We start from the raw sequence: 9,378 nt of genomic DNA on the forward strand, positions 1-9,378 counted from the left end.
GAATGCCTGGCTACAACAGTACGAATATAGCATACTGGTTTGTCAAGTCGGTTCTGATCCTTTAGGTGGAACCGACTTGAAGACAGTTCAGTTCAGTCGCTCAGTCATGTCTGACTCTTTGCGATCCCATGAACTGCAGCACGTCAGGCCTCCCTGTCCATCACCAACTCCCGGAGTCCACTCAAAGCCATGTCCATTGAGTCAGTGATGCCATCCAACCATCTCATCCTCTGTTGTCCCGTTCTCCTCCTGCCCTCAATCTTTCTCAGCATCAGGGTCTTTTCCAATGAGTCAGCTCTTCACCTCAGGTGGTCAAAGTAATGGAGTTTCAGCTTCAACATTAGTCCTTCCAATGAACACCCAGGACTGATCTCCTTTAGGATGGACTGGTTGGAACTCCTTAAAGTCCAAGGGACTCTCAAGGGTCTTCTCCAGCACCACAGTTCAAAAGCATCAATTCTTCAGCTCTCAGCTTTCTTTATATCTTGAAGACAGAGTCTGGGGTAAATACATAACACATTAACATAGCTTAAGACAAACATTTCCATAAGAAAAATCCATTGGTTAGCTCAAGCTCTGAGAAAAGTTAAGTTCAGGTGGAACCAGGTGTCATTATGAAAACAGAATTTTAAAGAGAAACCTCTTTTTAAATGTGTATAGAGAAGGGGAAAACAATGTAACACTAATTTGTTTCCTCCGGCCATTTAAGGGAGAGATAAAAAATATCTGACACTTGCAGCCTATTTTCTCCATTTGGAGACCCCTGGCCTTCCCACCTGTTACTGTCTCAGTACCACAGTCTTTTATGTCTCACCACAGAGAGGAATTCAGTGAGAGGCAAAGTGGTAGATAAGAATTGATTTATTAGAATAGGACTCTTGTCATGTTTACAAGCGGGTGGGCGAGAAATGCCGTCCCAGAGAACTTAGTGGGGTACAGTTTAATAATAAAAGGAAAGTGGGCATGGGGAGAGCAACGTCCTTGTCTTTCTTGAGTAGTCCTCCTGCTTCCATCATCAGCTCCTCCATCAGGTTGGGCAAGGGAGTTTTCTTGTCCCTACATGGTCAAGCTAGGTTCACAAATTATTGTTCATGTGTGCACAGAACATGTCCTAGGGATCATTAACTTTCTGAGCTCACAGGGCAGGATGTGGGTCTCATACCACCATTGTTTTATTGTTTGGGGGCATGTCTTATGCTTTTCTTGCATGGCTTTGTTGCTAATCAAACTTGCTTGATTTTGTGGTTAAACAAATATGATTTTGCTTACAAAAAAAGGTCTTCATGATCCAGATAACCATGATGGTGTGATCAATCACCTAGAGCCAGATATCCTGGAATGCAAAGTCAAGTGGACTTTAGGAAACATCACTACGAACAAAGCTAGTGGAGGTGATGGAATTCCAGTTGAGCTATTTCAAATCCTAAAAGATTTGTGAAAGCACTGTGAAAGTGCTGCACTCAATATGCTAGCACATTTGGAAAACCCAGCAGTGGCCACAGGACCAGAAAAGGTCAGTTTTCTTTCTAATACCAGAGAAAAGCAATGCCAAAGAATGCTCAAACTACCGCACAATGGCACTAATCTCACATGCTAGCAAAGTAATGCTCAAAATTCTCCAAGCCAGGCTTCAACAGTATGTGAACCAAGAACTTGCAGATGTTCAAGCTGGGTTTAGAAAAGGCAGAGGAACCAGAGATCACATTGCCAACATCCATTGGATCATTGAAAAAGCAAGAGAGCTCCAGAAAAACATCTACTTCTGCTTTATTGACTACACCAAAGCCTTTGACTGTGTGGATCACAACAAACTGTGGAAAATTCTTCAAGAGATGGGAATACCAGACCACCTGACCTGCCTCCTGAGCAATCTGTATGCAGGTCAAGAGGCAACAGTTGGAACTGGACGTGGACTGGTTCCAAATCAGGAAAGGAGTATATTGTATACTGTATATACAAGGCTGTATATTGTCACCCTGTTTATTTAACTTAAATGTGGAGTGCATCATGCGAACTGCCAGGATGGATGAAGCACAAGCTGGAATCAAGATTGCCAGGAGAAATATCAATAACCTCAGATATGCAGATGACACCACCTTTAAGGCAGAAAACGAAGAACTAAAGAGCCTCTTGATGAAAGTAAAAGAGGAGAGTGAAAAAATTGGCTTACAACTCAACATTCAGAAAACTAACATTGTGACATCTGGTCCCATCACTTCATGGCAAATAGATGGGGAAACAGTGGAAACAATGAGAGACTATTTTGGGGGGCTCCAAAATCACTGCAGATGGTGTCTGCAGCCATGAAAATTAAAGACGCTTGCTCCTTGGAAGAAAAGTTATGACCAACCTAGACAACTTATTAAAAAGCAGAGATTTTTTTTTTGCCAACAAAGGTCCGTCTAGTCAAGACTATGGTTTTTCCAGTGGTCATGTGTCGATGTGAGAGTTGGACTATAAAGAAAGTTGAGCACCGAAGAATTGATGCTTTTGAACTGTGGTGTTGGAGAAGACTCCTGAGAGTTCCTTGGACTACAAGGAGCTCCAACCAGTCCATCCTAAAGGAGATCAGTCCTGAATATTCACTGGAAGGACTGATGCTGAAGCTGAAATGCCAATACTTTGACCACCTGATGCGAAGAGTTGACTCATTTGAAAAGACTCTGATGCTGGGAAAGATTGAAGGCAGGAGGAGAAGGGGACAACAGAGGTTGATGGCATCACCGACTCAATGGACATGCGTTTGAGTAAACTCCAGGAGTTGGTGATGGACAGGGAAGCCTGGCGTGCTGCAGTCCATGGGGTTGCATGGAGTTGGACATAACTGATTGACTGAACTGAACTGAACTGAAACATGATTTTCCCAGTCCGGTTACTCAGCAGTAAGAATCCACCTGCCAATGCAGGAGAAATAATTCAATCCCTGGGTCAGGAAGATGCCCTGGAGAAGAAAATGGCAACCCACTCTAGTATTATATCCTGGGAAATCCCAAGGACAGAGGAGCCTTGAGGGCTAACAGTTCATGGGATCACAAAAGAATTGGATACAACTTAGTGACTAAAATAAAACAAAACCCTGCTTTCTTGAGTAATCATTAACTTACAGAGGTCTCACATATTTTTTCTACTTATAGTCCCCTAGTGGTATTAACAATTTGATCACTTACTTTGTCCCTTTATTCTGTCCCTATCAGCTGGGATTCCTTATCTAGTGTAATGATCCCTTCCAACTGTTTCTGTCCTTCTGTAGAGATAGGCTTTATTTAATTAGACTATGTTTATTATGTCTTCTGTTACCTCAGGATCTCTGGGCTATTGTATTTATATAACTACCCATGACAGCAAGAAGATCAAACAAATCAATCTTAAGGGAGATCAACCCTGAATAGTCATTGGAAGGACTGATGCTGAAGCTGAAGCTCCAGAATTTTGGTCACCTGATGCTCTTCAGCCAACCCATTCGAAAAGCCCGTGATGCTGTGAAAGATTGAGGGCAGACGGAGAAGAGGGCATCAGAGGATGAGATGGCTGGACGGCGACAGCAATGCAATGAACATGAACTTGGGCAAGCTCCAGGAGATGGTGAGGGACTGGGAGGCCTGACGTGCTGCAGTCCACGGGGTCACAAAGAGTCGGACACGACTGGGCAACTGAACAACAGAAGCAACTACCCATGAAGGAATCCTGCCAAACTAGGCATAGAAGGGAGCTAGGACTCGACTGCCCTGAAGGACATCCCCTTATTACAAGTGTTCAGGCTCTGCATAATTTCTCCATCTTGTGCTTCCTGACCTATTACAGAAATGAGGAACCTCTTATTAGACGGAAGCATGACATTGTTACATAAAATTTAAATATGAATATAAGGATGGCAATGAACAACAAAGTTAGAATACACACCTTTGGGCCTATTTGTGTTCAGACCTATCCTTTGCTCTTCCCTCCTCAGCTTCTTATTGTGAGGAAAGAACACCTCCAAGCTGTATCTCCCAGTGTCTTTAACCAGACAAACCCTGAAACAAAACTTAAATGCTATCAGTGCTGATGCTGAAGGTCCAATACTTTGGCTACCTAGTGCAAAGAGCTGACTCATTGGAAAAGATCCCCCAGTGCTGGGAAAGATGGGGGGCAGGAGGAGAAGGGAGCGACCAGAGGGGATGGTTGGATGGCATCACTGACTCAACGGACATGAGTTTGAGCAAACTCCAGGAGATAGTGAAGGACAGGAAAGTCTGGTGTGCTGCAGTCTATGGGGTCACAAAGAGTCTGACAGGAGTTAGCAACTGAAAAACAACAATCAATGCTGCCGTACCGCATAGGGCTCAGCTCTGGGCCCTGTGACGACCTAGACGGGTGGGGTGGGGCCGTGGGAGGGAGGCTCCAGCGGGAGGGGACATAAGTGTACATATAGCTAATTCACTTTGCTGTACAGCAGAAACTAACACAACACTATAAAGCAAGTATACCCCCTTCAAAAAAAAAAAAAAATGCTTTATAGCACAATGAAACTGAGGGAAAGAGGAAGTGAGGTGAAGGAGGATGGGAAATAAATACAAAGTGATACATAATGGAGCTGGCCACTGCTTCACAAATGGACCAAACAAGGTCATGCGACCTTGGGGAACTCGGCTCTAAATAAACACTGAAAGTGTAACCCTAGTTTAGGGCGGAGTAGAAGCTTCTGGATATGGCTAAACTCTTGAGTGTCCTTATTGAGTTCTAGGTAGTTTCTTAGCATCTTTGTCACCTTTTTGATCAGTAAGTAAGTAAGTGAAAGTTGCTCAGTTCTGTCCGACTCTTTGTGATCCCATGGACTATGGACTACACAGTCCATGGAATTTTCCAGGCCAGAATACTGGAGTGGGTAGCCTTTCCCTCCTCCGGGGATCTTCCCAATCCAGCGATCGAACCCAGATCTCCCACATTGCAGGTGGATTCTTTATCAGCTGAGCTACAAGGGAAGCCCAGTACCTTGAAAAAAATTTCCTCTATTTTGAAACAAAGAGATTTGTTTTCCTTGCCGGGCTTTAATTGGTACAATATATTTTCTTACTTTCTTATTATAACCATCCTGTGAGATAATAACACCTTGGAGATGTTGCAGGTTTGCTCCAACCACTATAATCAAATCAGTATTGCAATAAAGTGAATGTTGCCATAAAGTGAGTCACACAGTATTTGTTTTTTTGTTTGTTTCCCAGTGCATATAAAAGTTATATTTACTTTATCCTGTAGTCTATCAAGTGAGCAATAGTATTATGTCTTAAAAAAAAAAACACACAATGTGCATATCAGAAAAAAAATAATTAAAAAAGTTTAAAAAATAAAATCAATGTGTATATCTTATTTAGAAAATGCTTCATTGCTAAAATATGCTAGCCATCATATGAGCCTTCAATGAGCTGTAATCTTTTTGCTGCTGGAGGGTCTTGCCTTGATATTTGATTATGACTTTCTGATCAGGGTGTTGGTTGCTGAAGTTTGGGGGTGACTGTGGCAATTTCTTAAAATAAGACTTGTGTTACATGTGTGTACTCAATCATGTCCAACTTTTTGGGATGTCATGGACTGTAGCTGCCAGGCTCCTCTGTTCATGGAATTTTTCAGGCAAGAATATTGGAGTGGGTTGCCATTTCCTCCTCCAGGGGATCTTCTTAAATCAGGGATCAAATTCACATCTCCTGCATGTCCTGCATGGCAGACAGATTCTTTACCGCTGAGTCATCAGGGAAGCAGAAGTGAAGTTTGCCACATCAATTGACTCTTCCTTTCAGGAACAATTTCTCTGTAGCATACCATATTTTCAGAAAGCATTTTACCCACAGTAGAACTTTTTTCAAAATTGGAGTCAATCCTCTCAAATACTGCTGCTGTTTTACCAACTAAGTTTATGTAATATTATAAAGCCTCTATTGTCATGTCAATAATTTTCACTGAATCTTCACCAGGATTAGATTCCATTTCAGGAAACCACTTTCTTTGCTCATCTTTAAGAAGCAATTTTTCATCCTTTAAAGTTTTATCATGAGAGATTGCAGCGATTCAACCATATTGTCAGCCTGCTCTTCTCTTGCTATTTCCACCACATCCGCATTACTTCCTCCACTAAAATCTTGAACCTCTCAAAGTCATTCATGAGGGCTGAGATCACTTTTTCCAAATACCCACGTATGTTGATACTTCGAACTCTTCTTGTGAATCACAAATATTCTTTTTTTTTTTTTTCACAAATATTCTTAATGGCATTTAGGATGGTGAAGATTTTCCCCTCTCCTTTCTTCTCTTCCTTCCTTTATTTCACTATCTACTCATATATGGTATGATTTCCCCCCCTACATTTTTCAATCAAAATTCGTTACTTCACAGGTACTATTTTTTGGCTTGCTTGGTCTAGGTGATGAGGGAGGCCAGTTCAGTTCAGTTCAGTCACTCAGTCGTGTCCAACTTTTTGTAAACCCATGGGTTGTAGCACACCAGGCTTCCCTGTCCATCACCAACTCCTGGAGATTACTCAAACTCATGTCCATTGAGTCGGTGATGCCATCCAACCATCTGTCATCCCATTCTCCTCCCACCTTCGATCTTCCAATGAGTGTGTTCTTTACACACTGGCCAAAGTATTGGAGCTTCAGCTTTAGCATCATTCTTTTCAATGAATATTCAGGATTGATTTCCTTTAGGATGGACTTGGATCTCCTTGCAGTCCAAGGGACTCTCAAGAGTCTTCTCCAGCACCACAGTTCAAAAGCATCAATTCTTCAGTGCTCAGCTTTCTTTATAGTCCAAATCTCATATCCATACATGACTACTGGAAAAACCATAGCCTTGACTAGACAGACCTTTGTTGGCAAAGTAATGTCTCTACTTTTTAATATGCTGTCTAAGTTAGTCATAGCTTTTCTTCCAAGGAACATCTTTTAATTTCATGGCTGCAGTCACCATCTACAGTGATTTTGGAGCCCCCCAAAATAAAGTCTCTCACTGTTTCCCCATCTATTTGCCATGAAGTGATGGGACCAGATGCTACAACCTTAGTTTTCTGAATGTTGAGTTTTAAGACAATTTTTTCACGCTCCTCTTTCACTTTCATCAAGAGGCTCTTTAGTTCGTCTTTGCTTTCTGCCATAAGGATGGTGTTTTCTGCATATCTGAGGTAACTGATATTTCTCCCAGCAATCTTGATTCCAGCTTGTGCTTCATCCAGCCTGGCATTTTGCATGATGTCCTCTGCATTTAAATTAAGTAAGCAGGGTGACAATACACAGCCTTGTTGTACTCCTTTCCTGATTTGGAACCAGTCGGTTGTTCCATGTCCAGTTCCAACTGTTGCTTCTTGACCTACATTCAGATCGCTCAGGAGGCAGATCAGGTGGTTTGGTATTCCCATCTCTTGAAGAATTTTCTGCAGTTTGTTGTGATCCACACAGTCAAAGGCTTTGGTGTAGTCAATAAAGCAGAAGTAGATGTTTTTCTGGAGCTCTCTTGCTTTTTCAATGATCCAATGGATGCTGGCAATTTGATCTCTGGTTCCTCTGCCTTTTCTAAACCCAGCTTGAACATCTGCAAGTTCTTGGTTCACATACTGTTGAAGCCTGGCTTGGAGAATTTTGAGCATTACTTTGCTAGCATGTGAGATTAGTGCCATTGTGCGGTAGTTTGAGCATTCTTTGGCATTGTTTTTTTCTGGGATTGGAATGAAAACTGACCTTTTCTAGTCCTGTGGCCACTGCTGAACTTTCCAGATTTGCTGGCATATTGAGTGCAGCACTTTCACAGCATCATCTTTAAGGATTTGAAACAGTTCAACTGGAATTCTATCACCTCCACTATTTTTGTTAATAATGATGCTTCCTAAGGCCCACTTGACACATTCCAGGATGTCTGGCTCTAGGTGAGTGATCACACCACGGAGAGGTAAGGGTCCTTTAAAAAATGTAGACATATGTAAGAATTCTGACAAGAACAGAAACTTTCAGAATGTCTCAAATGTCAAGATTTGCTATTCTACTGCTGAGAATATTTTCAGTTGTTCTGGACACCAGAACTTTTCCTCCCGTTCAGCCTTTAGAAGGGAAAGTGAACCCCTCCTAACTCTGTTTCTGAACAAACTGTGGAACTTACAGGTAAGAGCAAAGCTACTGTGTGTCATCAGCTACTGTTTCTGGGGAGTTTTTTAGCATCCATAAGTCTATCTGATGGGACTTGATATGTGAAAGTCTGAGATGGTTAAGAATCCACCTGCAATGCAGGAGACATGGGTTTGATCCCTGGGTCAGGAAGATCCCCTGGAGAAGGGAATGGATACCCACTCCAGTATTCTGGCCTGGAGAATTCCATAGACAGAGGAGCCTGGAGGGCTACACTCCATGGGGTTGCAGAGTTGAACACGACTGAGCAACTTTCACAGAGCAAACTCAGAGTAATGAGATTTTAGGAAAGGAGAGCCAACCCCCTGAATATAGCATTTAAAGTAGAGCTATATTGAATTAAAAGGAGGTCATTGAATGAAAGAAGTTTTATTCTGGTAATGAAATAATGCTGAACCCTCCAAATTTCCTTGTTAAGAAACTAAATAAAGTGAATTGTAAAGACTAAGAAAAGGTTTAGAAAAGGTATGTTTACCTTTCATTTTTTTTAAGAATAATTTTTTGTGAACGTTTTGTATCATCATTTTAGTTAGCTTTTACTCTTAGCTATAAACTCTAATAATCTAGATAGGGAATATTTTGTTTTCTGGTAGTATACAAATAAATGATTATGTGAAATATTTTTTCCTTATAAGTTGAAAAATTTTTGAAGATGAACACTTTGTATTTAAGTTTAGAAATAAAGTCATTCCAGGAGATCAAATTATTGTGTCATAAACACCTTTACAAAGAATTAATTGCTCTTTCTTTTCAGTTTTCCTAGTTTATAATTGCCTCCTGCCTCAGAGTATTCATTTGTTCCTTTATCCATCTGTTCACCAATGCTTACTTAACACTTACTGTGTGCAAGGCACACATGATACTTGATGCTGAAAATTTAAATGTATTTAAGTCACAGACCCTTCGCCTTGAAACTCAAACTTCAGCAGACAGAAATAGCTATAAATAATTAAAATGCAATGTGAAAACAGAAGTAACTGGATCATAATTAAGGATATCTGAGAACTCACAGGAAGGATGGAGTTAACTCTGCTCAGGCACAGGGAGGACTTTTCAAAGAAAGGCATTCAGTCAAGTTTGGAGGAAGACTGTATTTTGCCAGTTGGAGGAGAAGGAGCATGACAATGCATTCGAAGTGATTATAGCCCAGATACATTATTTCCACAGACTCCTCGTGCTGCTGGAAGATAGGATGCTGGGCATTGCTGGAGAAGCCGTGAATAGGGGTTAT

The sequence above is a fragment of the Muntiacus reevesi genome, chromosome 1 (genome assembly GCF_963930625.1).
Source record: "Muntiacus reevesi chromosome 1, mMunRee1.1, whole genome shotgun sequence".
Lineage (NCBI taxonomy): Eukaryota > Metazoa > Chordata > Mammalia > Artiodactyla > Cervidae > Muntiacus > Muntiacus reevesi.